This window comes from Balaenoptera physalus (genome assembly GCF_965194825.1).
Source record: "Balaenoptera physalus genome assembly, chromosome: 9".
Classification (NCBI taxonomy): Eukaryota; Metazoa; Chordata; class Mammalia; order Artiodactyla; family Balaenopteridae; genus Balaenoptera; species Balaenoptera physalus.
The window spans coordinates 8,703,205-8,721,212 of record NC_138888.1 but is presented as its reverse complement, the minus strand read 5'-3'; the positions used below and the strand labels follow the sequence as shown (position 1 = coordinate 8,721,212).

Genomic DNA, 18,008 nt, shown 5'->3' with positions numbered 1-18,008 from the left:
GAATGCTGGGGTAAGGATCTGTGCTAGAAATAGCTTTAGAGCTGTTAGGATTACCCTTTTATTGTGGTAGACCATTAAACAGCTGGGTCAAATTACACATTTGAATTGTGAACTGACCCTGGGTTCATTATGTGAGGCCCAGTGGTTACTGCACGATAGGTCATGCAAAGTCAAGCAAGGGCATTTTCATGGGAACTTTGCCAGCCATTTCTTGATATGAATCCCATTAAGCAAGTCTCACATTTTTGTGACACACACACACACACACACACACACACATGCACACACACACATTCTTTTCCCTTCAGGATATAAAGATGTTTTAGAAGAAATAATAGCTCGGCTTCACAGAGGACCAGAGAATCTCACAGCTGAGCTTGGGGATCGGTGACAAACACAAAGATGGCTCATCTCTTCCCAGAGAACATTCTTCACGCAGGAACCTCCAGGCTGCTTGGTCCCGTTCTTGTTGAAGTGGAGAGTCTGTAGGATTGTGCCACACTTGACATCAGCCCTAAGTATTGGCTTGTCTCCCATCCCACATCCTAGATCTTGACTGACTCATTTAACAGGAATAAGAAGCTCACATCTCAAGTAAGGACTGGAAAATGAGGCCACGGTCCATCAGCTGGTGAACAGATAAATGAATTAAGGTGTGGCCATATAATGGAACAGTGCTCACTAATAAAAGAATGAACTATTGTACATGCAATAACATGGTGAATCCCAAAGTAATCATGCTGTGTAAAAGAAAGCCAGACCAAAAAAAGTATATACTGTATGATTGAATTTCTATAAAATTTTAGACAATGCAAACACATCTACAGTGACAGAAAGCAGATCAGTGGTTGCCTGAGGATGGGGGTATGTGTGGATTCCCAAGGGTGTGAGAAAACTTTTCAGAATGATGGGTATGTTCATTATCTTGATTGTGGTGGTGGGAATGTACATGGGTCCAAACTCAAATTGTACACCTTAAATATGTGCTGTTTATTACATGTCAATATACCTCAATAAAGATGTATTAGCAAAAAAATCTGAACTAGAGTTATTTATAGTGATTTTTTTTGTTTGTTTTTTGGGCCATGACACGGCTTGTGGGATCTTAGTTCCCCGACCAGGGACTGAACCCGGGCCACGGCTGTGAAGGCGCCGAGTCCTAACCACTGGACCGCCAGGGAATTCCCGATAGTGATTTTTAATGATAGGAAATGACTATGAAAATCTTCTGTACCATACAGATGCTCACTAGTTCTCATAGAAAAGTTTTTAAAAAGAGTTATGAAAATTAAAGATGAGATACACAGTTTTCTTATGTAAAAAGACTGTTCCAAATTTGCAAATGCTTTCTGACATGGCAAGTTCCTGGTGGTTACTTTTGGAAACCAAAATAAAATATACTCAATGTTAAACTATTTCCTTTGTTCATGGAGGATCATTTTTATGCACTGTTTTGTTTTGGAACTATTTCTATTATTATGTGATTTTGTTACTGAAAATGATGTGTGACTTTTAAAATTTTTCATACTTCCCCACTTCAAAAGTTGGAAACAGAATTTTCTAACCTGCTTAAAATGTTCCAAGTTAAAATTTTCAGTCTTTCAAACCATTTATTAAAATTATAAAAATGGAACACTCTCATTAGTTTGCAAGAACAAGTGATGGGTATCAGACAGGATTTAAATTTGCTAGCTGAATTTCAACCCAAAACTTTTGTGTATTGGTGAATGTGATGAATAAATGAGTATTGTAATTTAACAAACACAGCTAATGATATATATCTTTCTTCCATTTGACTCTACTCATCTTCATGAGGTACTTTTTTCAGTTAACCAAGTAATGAAATAAAATGAGCTTAAAACCAGACCTTCAAATTGCTGTACCATAAAGTATTAAACCAATAATTTTAAAAGTTATGCAACATTTTATGCAAATCAAAACTACAATGAGGTATCACCTTACACCGGTCAGAATGGCCATCACCAAAAAATCTACAAACAGTAAATGCTGGAGAGGGTGTGGAGAAAAGGGAACCCTCTTGCACTGTTGGTGGGAATGTAAATTGATACAGCCACTATGGAGAACAGTATGGAGGTTCCTTAAAAAATTAAAAATAGAATTACCATACGACCCAGCAATCCCACTACTGGGCATATACCCTGAGAAAATCATAATTCAAAAAGAGTCATGTAGGGGCTTCCCTGGTGGCGCAGTGGTTGAGAATCTGCCTGCCAATGCAGGGGGCACGGGTTCGAGCCCTGGTCCGGGAAGATCCCACATGCTGCGGAGCAACTAAGCCTGTGCACCACAACTACTGAGCCTGCACTCTAGAGCCCACAAGCCACAACTACTGAGCCCGCGCGCCACAACTACTGAAGCCTCTGTGCCTAGAACCCGTGCTCTGCAACAAGAGAAGCCATCGCAACGAGAAGCCCGCACACTGCAACGAAGAGTAGCCCCCTTCGCCGCAACGAGAGAAAGACTGTGTGCAGCAACAAAGACCCAATGCAACCAAAAATAAAATAAATAAAATAAAAAATAAAAAATAAAGAGTCATGTACTACAATGTTCATTGCAGCTCTATTTACAGTAGCCAGGACACAGAAGCAACCTAAGTGTCCATTGACAGATGAATGGATAAAGAAGATGTGGCACATATATACAATGGAATATTACTCAGCCATAAAAAGAAATGAAATTGAGTTATTTGTGTGAGGTGGATGGACCTAGAGTCTGTCATACAGAGTGAAGTAAGTCAGAAAGAGAAAAACAAATACCGTATGCTAACACATATATATGGAATTAAAAAAAAAATTGGTTCTTAAGAACCGGACAGGAATAAAGACGCAGACATAGAGAATGGACATTAGGACACGGGGAGGGGAAAGGGTAAGCTGGGACAAAGTGAGAGAGTGGCAGGGACTTATATACACTACCAAATGTAAAATAGCTAGTGGGAAGCAACCACATAGCACAGGGAGATCATCTCGGTGCTTTGTGATCACCTAGAGGGGTGGGATAGGGAGGGTGGGAGGGAGAAGCAAGAGAGAGGAGATATGGGGATATATGTACACACATAGCTGATTCACTTTGTTATACTGCAGAAACTAACACACCACTGTAAAGCAATTACACTCCAATAAAGATGTTTAAAAAAAAGTTATGCAACATTTAAAATCACATTTTCTTTCTAAATATATATATATATATATATATATATATATATATATATATATATATATATAAAACGAGGATAAGCCTTTTGGTAATATTAACAAATATAATAAAACATTATTTTAGAAACCCCATTAATAGGAATACAAGCTACCTTCTGTTAACCTTAAAAATGCATTCCAATATACATTAGGTGCAGACAAACACTGTTTGATTCCACTTATACGAGGCACCTAGAATAGTCAAATTCATAGAGTTAGAAAGCACACTGGTAGATGCCAGGGGCTGGAGGGTAGGGGGAATGGGGAGTTAGTGTTTAATGGGGACAGAGTTTTGGTTTAGGAAGGTGAAAAATTCGAGAGATGGATGATGGTGAGAGTTGACAGCAATGTGAATGTACTTAGTGCCACTGAACTGCACAGTTAAATATGGTTAAAATAGTATGTTTTATGTTATATGACTTTTACCACAATAAAAAAACATTTAAAAAAATAGAGATAGAAGATGAAAAATGTGGTGGCCTCTCCTCTAGGGATGTTTCTGAAGATGCTTTCATTCTCCAGACACTTTCATCCACTCCCTGGGTGCTACCCTCCTCCTACCACTAGTGACTAGGATTCATGGGAATTGGCCTGGCTAACTTCTTTTTTAAAAATTAATTAATTAATTAACTTATTTATTTATTTATTTTTGGCTGCATTGGGTCTTCATTGCTGCATGCAGGCCTTCTCTAGTTGTGACGAGCGGGGGCTACTCTTTGTTGTGGTGCGCGGGCTTCTCATTGTGGGGCTTCTCTTGTTGCAGAGCACAGGCTCTAGGTGCATGGGCTTCAGTAGCTGTGGCATGTGGGTTCAGCAGTTGTTGCTCGCGGGCTCTAGAGTGCAGGCTCAGTAGTTGTGGCGCATGGGCTTAGTTGCTCCGTGGCATGTGGGATCTTCCCAGACCAGAGCTCGAACCCGTGTCCCCTGCATTGGCAGGCAGATTCTTAGCCACTGCGCCACCAGGGAAGCCCCTGGCTAACTTCTTGAACCCAATTTTGTTCTAAAGTTAGCTATGGGCTTTCTAATATACAAATTCAATGTTCTGTCTTGGTTCTACTGGAGCAGTCTCAGGTCTAAAGAATCTTCAAAGCAGTCAGTAAACACATGTTGGTGTTGTGTTAGAACATGTTGTTATGGTATAGTTTAATAAAAATTACCTGCAAAAGCAGAGTAACACTGGGACTTCCCTGGTGGTCCAGTGGCAAAGAATCCACCTTCCAGTGCAGGGGACACGGGTTCGATTCCTGATCAGGGAACTAAGATCCCACATGCCGTGGGGCAACTAAGCCCGTGTGCCACAACTACTGAGCTTGCATACCTTGAGAGAGCCCACATGCTGCAAACTACAGAGCCCACGCGCTACAACTAGAGAGAGAAAACCCACATGCCACAACTAGAGAGAAGCCCGTGAGCCGCAATGAAGAGCCCATGCGTGGCAACAAAAGATCCCGCATGCCGCAACTAAGACCTGATGCTGCCAAAGAAAGAATAATAAAGAAAATAAATAAATATTAAAAAAACAACAACAGAGTAACACTAAACAACCAATGGATCACCGAAGAAGCCAAAGAGGAAATTTAAAAAATACCTAGAGACAAATGAAAATGAAAATGGGATGGTCCAAAACCTATGGGACACAGCAAAAGCAGTTCTAAGAGGGAAGTTTATAGTGATACAAGCTTACCTCAGGAACAACAAAAATCTCAAATAAAAATCCTAGCCTTACACCCAAAGCAACTAGAGAAAAAAGAAAAAACAAAACCCAAAGTTAGTAGAAGGAAAGAAATCATAAAGATCAGAGCAGAAATAAATGAAATAGAGACTAAGAGAACAATAGAAAAGATCAAAGAAACTAAGAGCTAGTTCTTTGAAAAGATAAACAAAATTGACAAACTTTTAGCCAGACTCATCAAGAATAAAAGGGAGGGCCCAAATCAATAAAATTAGAAATAAAAAAGAAGTTACAACTGACACCACAGAAATACAAAGGACCATAAGAGACTACTACAAGCAACTATATGCCAATAAAATGGACAACCTAGAAGAAATGGACAAATTCTTAGAAAGTACAATCTCCCAAGACTAAACCGGGAAGAAATAGAAAACATAAACAGACCATTACAAGCCTGAAATTGAATCTGTGATTAAAAAACTCCCAACAACAAAAGTCCAGGACCAGATGGCTTCACAGGTGAATTCTACCAAACATTTAGAGAAGAGTTAACAACTATCTCTCTGAAATTATTCCAAAAAGTTGCAGAGGAAGGAACACTCCCAAACTCATTCTGTGAGGCCATAATCACCCTGATACAAAAACCAGACAAAGATACCACAAAAAAGGAGAATTAAAGGCCAATATCACTGATTAACATAGATGCAAAAATTATGAACAAAATACTAGCAAACCGAATCCAACAATACATTCAAAGGATCATACACCATGATCAAGTGGGATTTATCCCAGGGATGCAAGGATTTTTCAATATCTGCAAATCAATCTGTAATACACCACATTAACAAATTGAAGAATAAAAACCATATGATCATCTCAATAGATGCAGAAAAATCTTTTGACAAAATTCAGCACCCATTTATGATAAAAATTCTCCAGAAAGTGGGTACAGAAAAAGGCCATATATGACAAAAGTGGGTGTAATAAAAATTCTCCATAAGTGGGCATAATAAAGGCCATATATGACAAACCCACAGCTATCATCATACTAACAGTGAAAAGCTGAAAGAATTTCCCCTAAGATCAGGAACAAGACAAGGATGTCCACTTTCACCATTTTTATTCAACATAGTTTTGGAAGTCCTAGCCACAGCAATCAGAGGAGAAAAAGAAATAAAAGAAATCCAAACTGGAAAAGAAGTAAAACTGTCACTGTTTGCAGATGACATGATACTATATATAGAAAATCCTGAAGAAGCTATCAGAAAACTACTAGAGCTCATCAATGAATTCGGTAAAGTTGCAGGATACAAAATTAACACACAGAAATCTGTTGCATTTCTATACGCTAACAATGAAAGATCAGAAGGAGAAATTAAGGAAACAATCTCATTTACCATCCCATCAAAAAGAATAAAATACCTAGGAATAAATCAGGCTAAGGAGGCAAAAGACCTGTGCTCTGAAAACTCTAAGATGTTGATGAAAGAAATCAAAGATGACACAAACAGATGGAAAGATATACTGTGTTCTTGTATTGGAAGAATCAATACTGTCAAAATGACTACACTACCCAAGACAATCTACAGGTTCAATACAATCCCTATCATACTACCAACGGCATTTTTCACAGAACTAGAACAAAAAAATTTTTAATTTGTATGGAAACACAAAAGACCCTGAGTAGCCAAAGCAAACTTGAGAAAGAAAAACAGAGCTGGAGGAATCAGACTCCCTGACTTCAGACTATACTACAAAGCTACAGTAATCAAAACTGTACGGTACTGGCACAAAAACAGAAATATAGATCAATGGAACAGGATGGAAAGCCCAGAAATAAACCCACACACCTATGCTCAATTAATCTATGACAAAGGAGGCAAGAATATACTATGGAGAAAAGACAATCTCTTCAACCACTAGTGCTGGGAAAACCGGACAGCAATGTGTAAAAGAATGAAATTAGAACATTCTCTAACACCATATACAAAAATAAAATCAAAATGGATTACAGGCCTAAATGTAAGACCAGATACAAGATATAACACCTAAAGGAAAATGTAGGCAGAACACTCTTTGACATAAATTGCAGCAATATATTTTTGGATCCATCTCCTAGATTAATGGAAATAAAAACAAAAATAAACAAGTGGGACCTAATTAAGCTTAAAAGCTTTTGCACAGCAAAGGAAATATAAACAGAATGAAAAGACAACCTACAGATTAGGAGAAAATATTTGCAAACAATGCAATTGACAAGGGATTAATTTCCAAAATATACAAACAGCTCATACAGCTCAAGATCAAAAAAAAGAGGAAACGGGCTTCCCTGGTGGTGCAGTGGTTAAGAATCCGCCTGCCAATGCAGGGCACATGGGTTCGAGCCCTGATCCGGGAAGATCCCACATGCTGCGGAGCAACTAAGCCCGTGTGCCACAACTACTGAGCCTGCGCTCTAGAGCCTGCGAGCCACAACAACTGAAGCCCACGCGCCTAGAGACCATGCTTCACAACAAGAGAAGCCACCACAATAAGAAGCCCATGCACTGCAATGAAGAGTAGCCCCCGCTCGCCACAACTAGAGAAAGCCCGCATGCAGCGACGAAGACACAAAACAGCCAAAAATAAAATAAGTGAAATAAATTTATATAAAAAAAAAACAACCCAATCAAAAAATGGGCAGAAGACTTAAACAGACATTCTACTCTCATAAGGGTCTTAGATTTTATGTGAAATGACAATATTAACTCTAAGTGGACTGTGAGATAAGCATAAATATTGTAATCTCAGAATAGCCACTAAATAAATAAAGAGGTACAGCTAAAGAGACAAGAAAGGAATTAAAATGGAATACTAAAAAAATATTTGATTAACTGAGAAGAAGGCTGGAAAGGAGGAATGGAGGAACAAAAAACCAAACCAAAACAAAACAGAGATGGCACAACTAGAATACAAATAGGAAGATGGTAGACTTAAATCTGATCATATCAATAGATGTGTAGACTTACTTACACTGAACTATACAATAATTACACGAAATATAAATGGATTAAAAACTTCAATTAAAATCTATAGATTTTCAGATTGGAAAAAAGGAAGACAACTATATGCTGTATAGAAGAGACATACTTCAAATACATAGAGACAAGTTGAAAGCAAAAGGATGGAAAAGTTACACTATGCAATCAGTAAGTATAAAAAAGCTGGTGTGATTATATTAATATAACACAAAGAAGACTTCAAGACAAGGAGTATTACTGAAGAAAAATACGGAAGTTTTATAATGATAAAGGATCACTTAATCAAAGCAATTGATTGTACCTAAGAATCCTAAATGTGTATATGCCTAGTGAAAAAGTTTCAAAATGCATGAAGCAGAAACTTACAAAACTAAAGAGAGAAATAAAAGATTCAGTTATAATGAGATTTCTAACACTCCTCTCTCAGTAATTGATAGAACAAATAGGCAATCAGTATGTTATAGAAGATTTGACCAACACTATCAACCAGCTTGACCTAACTGATACCTATGGAAACAATATCCAACTGCTGCAGAACCACAACTGTCAACATCAGCAACTTCAAAAGCAACAGAGAAGGAACACAACTATCATCAAATCCAGCTTTTCTGATGATAACAACTACCCAAGGTGAAGTTTGGGATCCACCCTAGACCCACTAAATTAGGATCACCTTGGGAGCTGTGTGATTAACAAGCAACCAGATAATTCTCACTATGGGGAAGTTTGGACAGTGCTGGAATTCCCTTTATTGAGGAGTGGCCCACCTGTGGTTGTCTTGGAAAATAAGAGAGAGAGTGTTTTCTCAATGAGACAAATTTTAAAATATTCTCTTAAAACAAATGGTATATGCTTTATTTTTTAATGTTTCAGAACTTGATGTGGCTGAATTAGGCAGAATACTTGATCTGGAACAAATCTTATTTAGTAGGTGGAGATACTGTAAGTGATCATCATTTAGCCATAATTTATGAAAATCCAATATACAAAAATTAATACACTTTTGACAGAATGTTCTAATTCATGCTTCTTATCCAGTAAATGTAGCCAGGCATTTTAATAGTGTGTAAACTCTTCCTTTTGTCAGACGTGGAAAGAGGCACATCACATTATGATTTTATGACCAGCTGAACAATGTAACAAGGGCTATACTTCTTGTTGTTATTTATGTGAACCATAGAAGCCAGATTATTATTACTAAGAAACAATTCCTTTAAAATCAGATTGTGTTAACACACAAACAACACGAGTATGATAAAAAAAAACCAAACCAAAACAAGAAAAACCACGGACTTCCCTTGTGGTGCAGTCATTAAGAATCCACCTGCCAGTGCAGGGGACACGGGTTCAAGCCCTGGTCTGGGAAGATCCCACATGCCGCAGAGTAGCTAAGCCCATGCGCCACAACTACTGAGCCTATGCTCTAGAGCCCGTGAACCACAACTACTGAGCCCACGTGCCACAACTACTGAAGCCCGTGTGCCTAGAGCCTGTGCTCCACAACAAGAGAAGCCACCGCAATGAGAAGCCCGTGCACCACAACGAAGAGTAGCCCCTGCTCGCTGCAACTAGAGAAAGCCCATGCGCAGCAATGAAGACCCAACGCAGCCCCCCCACTCCCGGCAAAAAAAAAAAAAGTATGATCAGTACAGGAGGATACATTCAAGCTAGGTCTGGAGTACTCTTTCAACTCTCCAAAGGGAATTAGCAGAGGATTTCTGTTTGAGAAGATAATGGCAGGAAGTAGAGAGCTAATCATTAAATGACAATAAACTATGATTACAACTGATCACGACATAACTCACCCCCAGTAATTTCTGCATTCATTGCATTTCACGTTTTATAGCTCCTCTGGAGTAATCTGCTTGTAATTGCTAAGGTTGTTTGGGTTTCAAGTATCAGAAACCAACTTTGTAATTATTTTCAATAAAAAGGGAATTTATAGGGAGGAGGCCCGGGGATTTCAAGGGAATTTAAACAACTGAACTTTGAAAAGGACACTGTCTTTAATGTGACTTATACTAGCAATCACCACTCTCTGTTTCTTTCTGTCTCCTTGAAATTCCAGCTCTCAGTGTGAAAGAATGTGGCATGTCTCCCTTGGGTCACTTGTCTTATCATGGACCAATCGGCAAGGGGGGTGGGGGGCAGAGCACAGGATCAAACAGCTACAACATGGTTGTTGAGGCTGCCCCGTCTCTGCTTCCTGCTCAAGCCCCCAGATAGGCTCATATGCCAGGAAGAGGGGCATGTGGACAGAAATACTCAACTTTGACCAACTGTTCTTATTCTTTTCTGCCTTGACACCTTATAGGAATTCTATCCCTGAATACTTCAGCATATGTCTTAAAGACAAAGACATTCTCCTATATAACTACAATGCAGTTATTGAATTCAATAAATTTAATTCAATTCAACATCCATTCTGATAAAAACTCTCAACAAAGTGGGTATAGAGGGAACGTACCTCAACATAATAAAGGCCATATATGTCTAGCCTATGGCTAACATACTCAATGGTGAAAAACTGAAATCTTTTCCACTAAGATCAGGAACAAGACAAGGATGTTCACTCCTGCCACTTTTACTCAACATGGTAGTGGACGTCCTAGCCACAGCAATTACGCAAGAAAAAGAAACAAAAGGTATCCGAATTGGAAATGAAGAAGTAAAACTGTCACTCTTTGCAGATGACATGATATTAAATATTAAAACCCCTAAAGACTCTAACAAAAACTGTTGGAATTAATAAATGAATTCAGTAAAGTTGCAGGATACAAAATCAGGATATAGAAATCTGTTGCATTTCTATATGCTAATAACAAACTATCAGAAAGGGAAATTAAGAAAACAATCCCGTTTACAATTGTATCAAAAAGAATAAAATACTGAGGAGTAAATTCAACCAAGAAGGCGAAAGACCTGTAAATGAAAATTATAAGAGGTTGATGAAAAAAAATTGAAGACACAAATAAATGGAAAGGTATATCATGTTCATGAATTGGAAGAATTAACATTGTTAAAATGTCCATACTACCTACCCAAAGCAATCTACAGATTCAGTGTAATCGCTATAAAAATTCCAATGGCATTTTTCACATAAATAGAACAAACTATCCTAAAATTTGTATGGAACCACAAAAGACACTGAATAGCCAAAGCAATCTTGAGAAAGAAGAATAAAGCTGGAGGCATCATGCTCCTGATTTCAAACTATATTAGAAAAATATAGTAATCACAACAGTATGGTATTGGCATAAAAACAGACACAGAGATCAATGAAACAGAGAGCCCAGAAATAAACTCATGAATATATGGTCAAATAATTTATGACAAAGGAGCCAAGAATATACAATGGGGAAAGGACAGTCTCTTCAATTAATGGTGTAGGGAAAACTGGACAGCCACATGCAAAAGAATGAAATGGGACCACTGTTTTACACCATACACAAAAATTAACTCAACATGGGTTAAAGACTTGAATATAGGACCTAAAACTGTAAAACTTCTAGAAGAAACATAGGCAGTAAGCTCCTTGACATCAGTCTTGGTGATGATTTTCTGGATTTAACACCAAAGCACAAGCAACAAAAGCAAAAATCAACAAGTGGTTTATATCCAAAATATAGAAAGAACTCATACAACTCAATAGCAAAACAACAAGCAGTCTGATTAAAAAATGGGCAGAGGATCTGAATAGACTTTTTTTGGCCATGCCGCACAGCTTGTGGGATCTTAGTTCCCCAACCAGGCATTGAACCCAGGCCACAGCAGTGAAAGCACCGAGTCCTAACCACTGGACTGCCAGAGAATTCCCTGAATAGACAGTTTTTTGAAAGAAGACATACATTTGGCCAACAGGTACATAAAAAAATACTCAACATCACTAATCATCAGGGAAATGCAAGTCAAAATCACAATGAGATATCACTTCACACCTCTTAGGTTGACTATTATTTTTAAAAAGACAAGAAATAACAAGTGTTAGTGAGGATGTGGAGAAAAGGGAACACTTGTGCACTGTTGGTGAGAATATAAATTGGTGCAGTCACTATGGAAAACAGTACGGACGTTCCTCAAAAAATTTAAAAAAGAACTACTGTATGATCCAACAATTCCACTTCTGGTTACTTATCTGAAGAAAACAAAAACACTAACTTGAAAAGATACATGTTTATTGCAGTGTTATTTACAATAGCCAAGGTATGGAACAATCTAAGTGTCCATCAATGGATGAATGGATAAAGAAAATGTGATACACACATATTCACATACACACCATGGAATATTATTTAGCCATCAAAAGAATAAAATCTTGCCATTTGCAACAACATGGATGGACCGTGAGGGCATTATGCTAAGTGAAATAAGTCAGACAGAGAAAGACAAATACTGTATGATCTCTCTTATACGTGGATTCTAAAAACAAAACAAAAACAAAAACCAAGCTCATAGATACACAGAACAGGTGAGTGGTTGCCAGGTGCAGGTGGGAAGGGGGTGTTGTACAAAATGGATGAAGGGCATCAAAAGTTACAGACTTCCAGTTATGAGGTAAGTAATTCATGGGGATGTAATGAACAACATGGCAACTATAGTTAATAATACTGTGTTGCATATTTGAAGGTTGCAAAGAGAGTAGATCGTAAAAGTTGTCATCACACACACACACAAAAATTCTGGGGACTTCCCTGGCGGTCCAGCGGTTAAGACTCCACACTTCCAATGCAGGAGGTACGGGTTCAATCCCTGGTCGGGGAACTAAGATCTGATATGCTGCATGGCACGGCCAAATAAATAAATAAAAAAAATTTTAAAAAATTCTGTAAATATGTATGGTTGGACGTTAACCAGACTTATTGTGGTGATCATTTCTCAATATATACAAATATTGAATCATTATGTTGTGCACCTGAAACTAATATAATGTTGTGCACCTGAAACTAATATAATGTTGTGTGTCAATTATACCTCAGTAAAAAAAGAAATTTAATACTGGTATGATACTTTTGTCTAAAATACAATCTATAAGGTGAGCCAAAAAGTGCCTTCGGTTTTTTAAGTAAAAATAAAAGACACATTTTTCACTTTCACCAAGAACTTTATTGAACACGTATTCACCCTTTTGTTTCACTACCTTCTGCCATTTTTCAGGCAACTTCATAATTCCATCTCCCCAAAACTTATCTTTTTGAGCAAAGAACGGTTCCAGGTGCCTTTTACAGTCTTCCAGGGAATTGAAATTTTTCCCATTAAAAGAATTTTGTAAAGACCAAAATGAATGGAAATCTGAAGGTGCAGTGTTTGGTGAATACGGCAGAGGATTCAGAACTTCCCAGCCAAGCTGTAACAGTTTTTGCCGGGTCATCAAAGAAACATGTGGTCTTGCAGTGTCCTGATGGAAGATTATGCGTTTTCTGTTGACTAATTCTGGATGTTTTTCGTCAAATGCTGCTTTCAGTTGGTGTAATTGGGAGCAGTACTTGTTGGGATTAATCGTTTGGTTTTCCGGAAGGAGCTCATAATAGAGGACTCCCTTCCAATCCCACCATATACACAACATCAACTTCTTTGGATGAAGATCAGCCTTTGGTGTGGTTGGTGGTGGTTCACTTCACCTGCCCCACCATCTCTTCTGTTCCACATTGTTGTATAGTATCCACTTGTCATTGCCTGTCACAACTGGTTTTAAAAACGGAATGTTTTCATTACGTTTCATTAGAGAATCATGCAGAAATATGGTCAAGAAGGTTTTTTCTCTTAATTTATGTGGAACCCAAACATCAAAGCAATTAACATAATCAAGCTGGTGCAAATGACTTACAATGCTCGATTTGGATATTTTGAGTCTGTTGGCTATCTCCTTAGTGGTATAACGCTGATTGTTCTCAGTTAATGTCTCGATTTGATTGCTGTCAACCTCAACTGGTCTACCCGACCGTGGAGCATCGTCTGGCGAGAAATCTCCAGCACGAAACTTTGCAAACCACTTTTGACACTTCAGTCACAGCACCTTCTCCATACACTGCACAAATCTTTTTTTGTGTTTCATTTGCATTTTTACCTTTCTTGAAATAATACAGCATAATATGCTGAATATGTTGTTTTTTTCTTCCATTTTCAATATTAAAATGGCTACACAAAAATTCACCAATTTTGATGTCTTTTTTTAAATGCACGCTGATATGACAGCTGTAACATACAATCTAACAAAATTGTTTCGAATGAAGTTAAAGACAACTAAGTGCTACTAGAGCCATCTTACGGAAAAAACCAAATCAACATTTTGGCTCACCCAATATATTCAAATTTTCCTATTGATGCCCTTTGTTTCAATCTTTTATATTTTTTCCTTATCTCTGATCCATCCAGGGTCACATCTTGCATTTAGTTGTCACATCTCTTTTAGTTTTCTTTTAATTTGAAACATTGCCTCCGCCTTTGTTTTCATAACATTGACAAATTTTGATGAGTATGAATCAGTTGTTTTACAGCTTTCTCAATTTGAGTTTGATTGATTAGAATAAGGTTACACTTATTTGGCAGAAATACTGGATAATATCTGATGTTGTGTCCTTCTTAGTGCATCACTAAGGAGGCACAAAATTTTAGATAGTCCCACTTTTAGTGACGTTTATTTTGATCACGTGGTTAAAGCAGAATTTGCCAGATTTCTCCTATGCTCTGGTTATTTTTGAATGAGTGCCAGATGTTATGCATAAAATTTTTAGTGATAATTTGAGGTGCTGCATGATGGTATTTTCCTCCAGAGAAGATCTACTTTTGCTTTTGGCAGACAGCTGGGCTGGGGATAGATCACCTGATTTTTGTCAGAGATTGAGACGTTTCATAGCTGGGCTCCAGTCTTTTTAGAGCTGGTCTATTTTCGGTTTACCTTTCTTAGGGGTCCCAATTAAAACCCTAGAGTGTTTACAGGGGCCCTTCATCCTGGGTAGACTCAGAAGTCCAAGTTTTATTCCCCCAGCCCTTGAAGCAATCAAAAGCTCTGTTCACCTTTTTAACCTGTCAGCTATTGCTTTTGCTTTCTGAATTGACAATTGCCTCAAGGAGAAAAGTGGTCCCAGATGTTGGGCTTACTTCTCTTGGCTTCCCACCTCTTTCATATCATAGCTCTGAAGGTACCTCACTGCCTTGGGAGATCTCTGAAATCTTCAAACCTGTTTTTGTTATATTCCGTCCAGGTTTTCTAAATTGTTCTTGGTAGGAGTGCTGGCCCAGAAACAACTCAGTTTTGCCAGAAGTGGAACTTTTATTACCATCATTTAAAAATGATTATTGAGCTCACTTAAATTACATAGGCTGCCTGGGAAATCCAAGGTAAGTTCACCTTATGTAACAAATGCACTTAGAAAAGTAATAGTGCATAAAAAACAATGAAAAACTAGTATACATAAGAAGACTGAGCTTCTGAAACTGAAAATTTAAGTGAAATCTTTTTCAGGGGTAGCAAGCTCATTTTATTTGAATGCTACTACCTAATTAATAAATGTATATAAATAGTGATTTTGTCTGCATACTGGAATTGCATTTTACAAGTGTGGACTGTTCCTGTACTTTTCTCATAAAGCAGAGAACCCACAATTACTTTATTATCAGATAAGAATATTTTCTTCTTCTAAACTTTAGCAGCATTAGGTTAATTGTGAGTCAGGAGAGGAAAAAAATAACCCTACTTTTTTGTGTTCTCTTAGGAGTACAGTGCCTCTACAGTATAAGATTCATAAAAGTTTAATTTGTATGTATAGTAAAACTGTTGGATTTTCCAGGAAAATCCCCTTTTAAAATACTTTTCATTGTCTGATCACCCAATGGAGAGTGTGGTCATGGAATGAACATAATTTTTTTTTTTTTAGTTTTCCTTCATCTCTTGTAGCTGATTATAGTCAATAACATTTTGCATTAACAATTCAGAAGGACAAAATGTGATTTTCCATTAGCATTCAGAGCCCTCCACTGACATCATTCCCCAAGAATGTACTCTGCCACTAAGGACAGGCAGTTGGCAGTGTTCAAACCTCAAGTCTAAAGAATGGACTGAAAACCTCATTTATATTTTTGCAATTTACTTTTGATTTCAGTTAAGAATACTAGACCCGCAACTTTCCTTACCAAATATTTATTGACCAATTTTATTCCGCACCAGAAAAAGCAAGAACTCAAACTTTTTTTCTTAATGGTACATTTATAAAATTGCTATAAAACAAAGTTATGGATTAGACTGTCTTGTTCGTAGATCAGTAACATTGATTCCATTATTTTTAAATCTGTTAAGGCTCAGAGCTTTATTATATAATTTCAGAATCTTTGGTCCCAAAGATTTAATGGTGGATGCAGTAGGCTCAGTTACCTGTGTTCCCTATACTTTAGTGCCCTGGGACCCTTTGGCTAACATCACAGGTCCTCTGTCTATGTTTTCTGTGATGAAGCAGGTAACTTATACTGGTTCTTTTGTTAACCTTGCTCTGTAGATGAAATTGAATTCAGTTGAATAAACCATCTGAGGCCTCTTTCCCAGAATCTCAGAGGCTCTGCCAAGGGCTTCAGGGTTGAGCAGCCTGCAGCGTCAACCTAACTGCTCTGCTTCCAGGCACTGCTGCATCTGCCTGATGCAGACTCTTGGGTCTGAAAGAGTTAATGTGCTGACTTTAGCGCCCCGTTCCCAGGGAGCATTTGGTGCAGTCTTAAGTAAGTATCAGAATATTTTAGCAGGTGGTTTACAGTGTCTCTTAACACTGGTTCTTCAGTCAGTAAACTCAGTGAAACTGATGAAAGGACACTGGTGAAATACGATGCCTCCTCGCACCAGGCTCCAGGGAGCATTGGGTTGTGGGTAACGCAGTCAACATCCACAATATTTCTAAACATCATAAAGAACGCGCTCCTACACCTGCTTATCTCCTAAAGAGCACAATGCTTCAAAGAACTAACCTCCTCCCCGCTTCCTAAGTGCAGTTATTTGTAAATGCTAGTTTTAGCTATTTAAACAGTATAATTTGAATTTTACAAAATGTCTTTCCATTTGTTTGCCTCCAGATGGACATACTTTATTTAAGATTACTACCAAATTAAAACTCTCTCCATTGTTACTTCAGTTCTCAATGCTGGGCATTGGCTAAATCCCTATCTGGGCTCCTGCTTCTGGTATTGCTGTGCACCTTGGCACACTCTGTTCTGCAGGAAAACAAACTGAAGTAGTCTAAGCTCTGGAAAGGCAGGGACCCTGTCTGTCTTGTTCATCCTTGTATCTCGCAAACCCAGGAGCCTGATAAATGTTTGCTGAAGGAATGAATGAGTGAAGAAAAGGTATTTATTAGTGGTCTCTGACAAATTCCGAACATATTATAGAGGTACAAATGTTTTTTTTTTAAGATTTTTATTCTCCTCTTTGTTCACCCAGGCAGCAATTTAAAATATAAAATCAGTTTTGCTTAATTTGGAAGCTGTTGATGCATAGCGACTCTGTTTTTTAAAAGTACTATATTATATGTGGAACCTAGAAAAATGGTACAGATGAACCGGTTTGCAGGGCAGAAATTGAGACACAGATGTAGAGAACAAACGTATGGACACCAAGTGGGGGAAAGTGGCCGGGGCGGGTGGTGGTGTGATGAATTGGGAGATTGGGATTGACATGTATACAGTGATGTGTATAAAATGGATAACTAATAAGAACCTACTGTATAAAAAATAAATAAAATTCAAAAAAAACAAAAACAAAAATAAAACAAAACAAAAAAAGTACTATATGCTGGGGACTTCCCTGGTGGTCCACTGGGTAAGACTCCGCACTCCCAATGCAGGGGGCCTGGGTTCGATCCCTGGTCAGGGAACTAGATCCTGCATGCATGCCGCAACTAAGAAGTCCACATGCCGCAACTAAAAGATCCCACATGCCCCAACGAAGACCCGGCTCAGCCAAAATAAATAAATAAATATTTTTTAAAAAGTACTATATGCTGCATTGAGTATGTCTTGGAACTTTTGGAATAGTTTTAAGAGAACATGATATGATAAGAGGTTTTCAGTCAATAAGCCATATGTCAGGATTGTCAGACCACACTGTACACGCTGTGAGGCTTT

General features: G+C 38.0%; 1 protein-coding gene across 3 annotated transcripts in view; it reads right to left on the bottom strand.

The window, feature by feature from the left end:
* Nucleotides 1-200: 200 nt before the first annotated feature.
* RSPH3 (radial spoke head 3) overlaps nt 201-18,008 on the bottom strand; it is a gene marked incomplete at its 5' end in the record, with an annotated part of 74,683 nt that continues 56,875 nt past the window's right edge. Inside the window, one exon of one of the 3 annotated variants that reach the window (XR_014267660.1) lies at nt 201-483. The other 2 variants (XR_014267661.1, XR_014267662.1) reach the window with 2 other exon arrangements.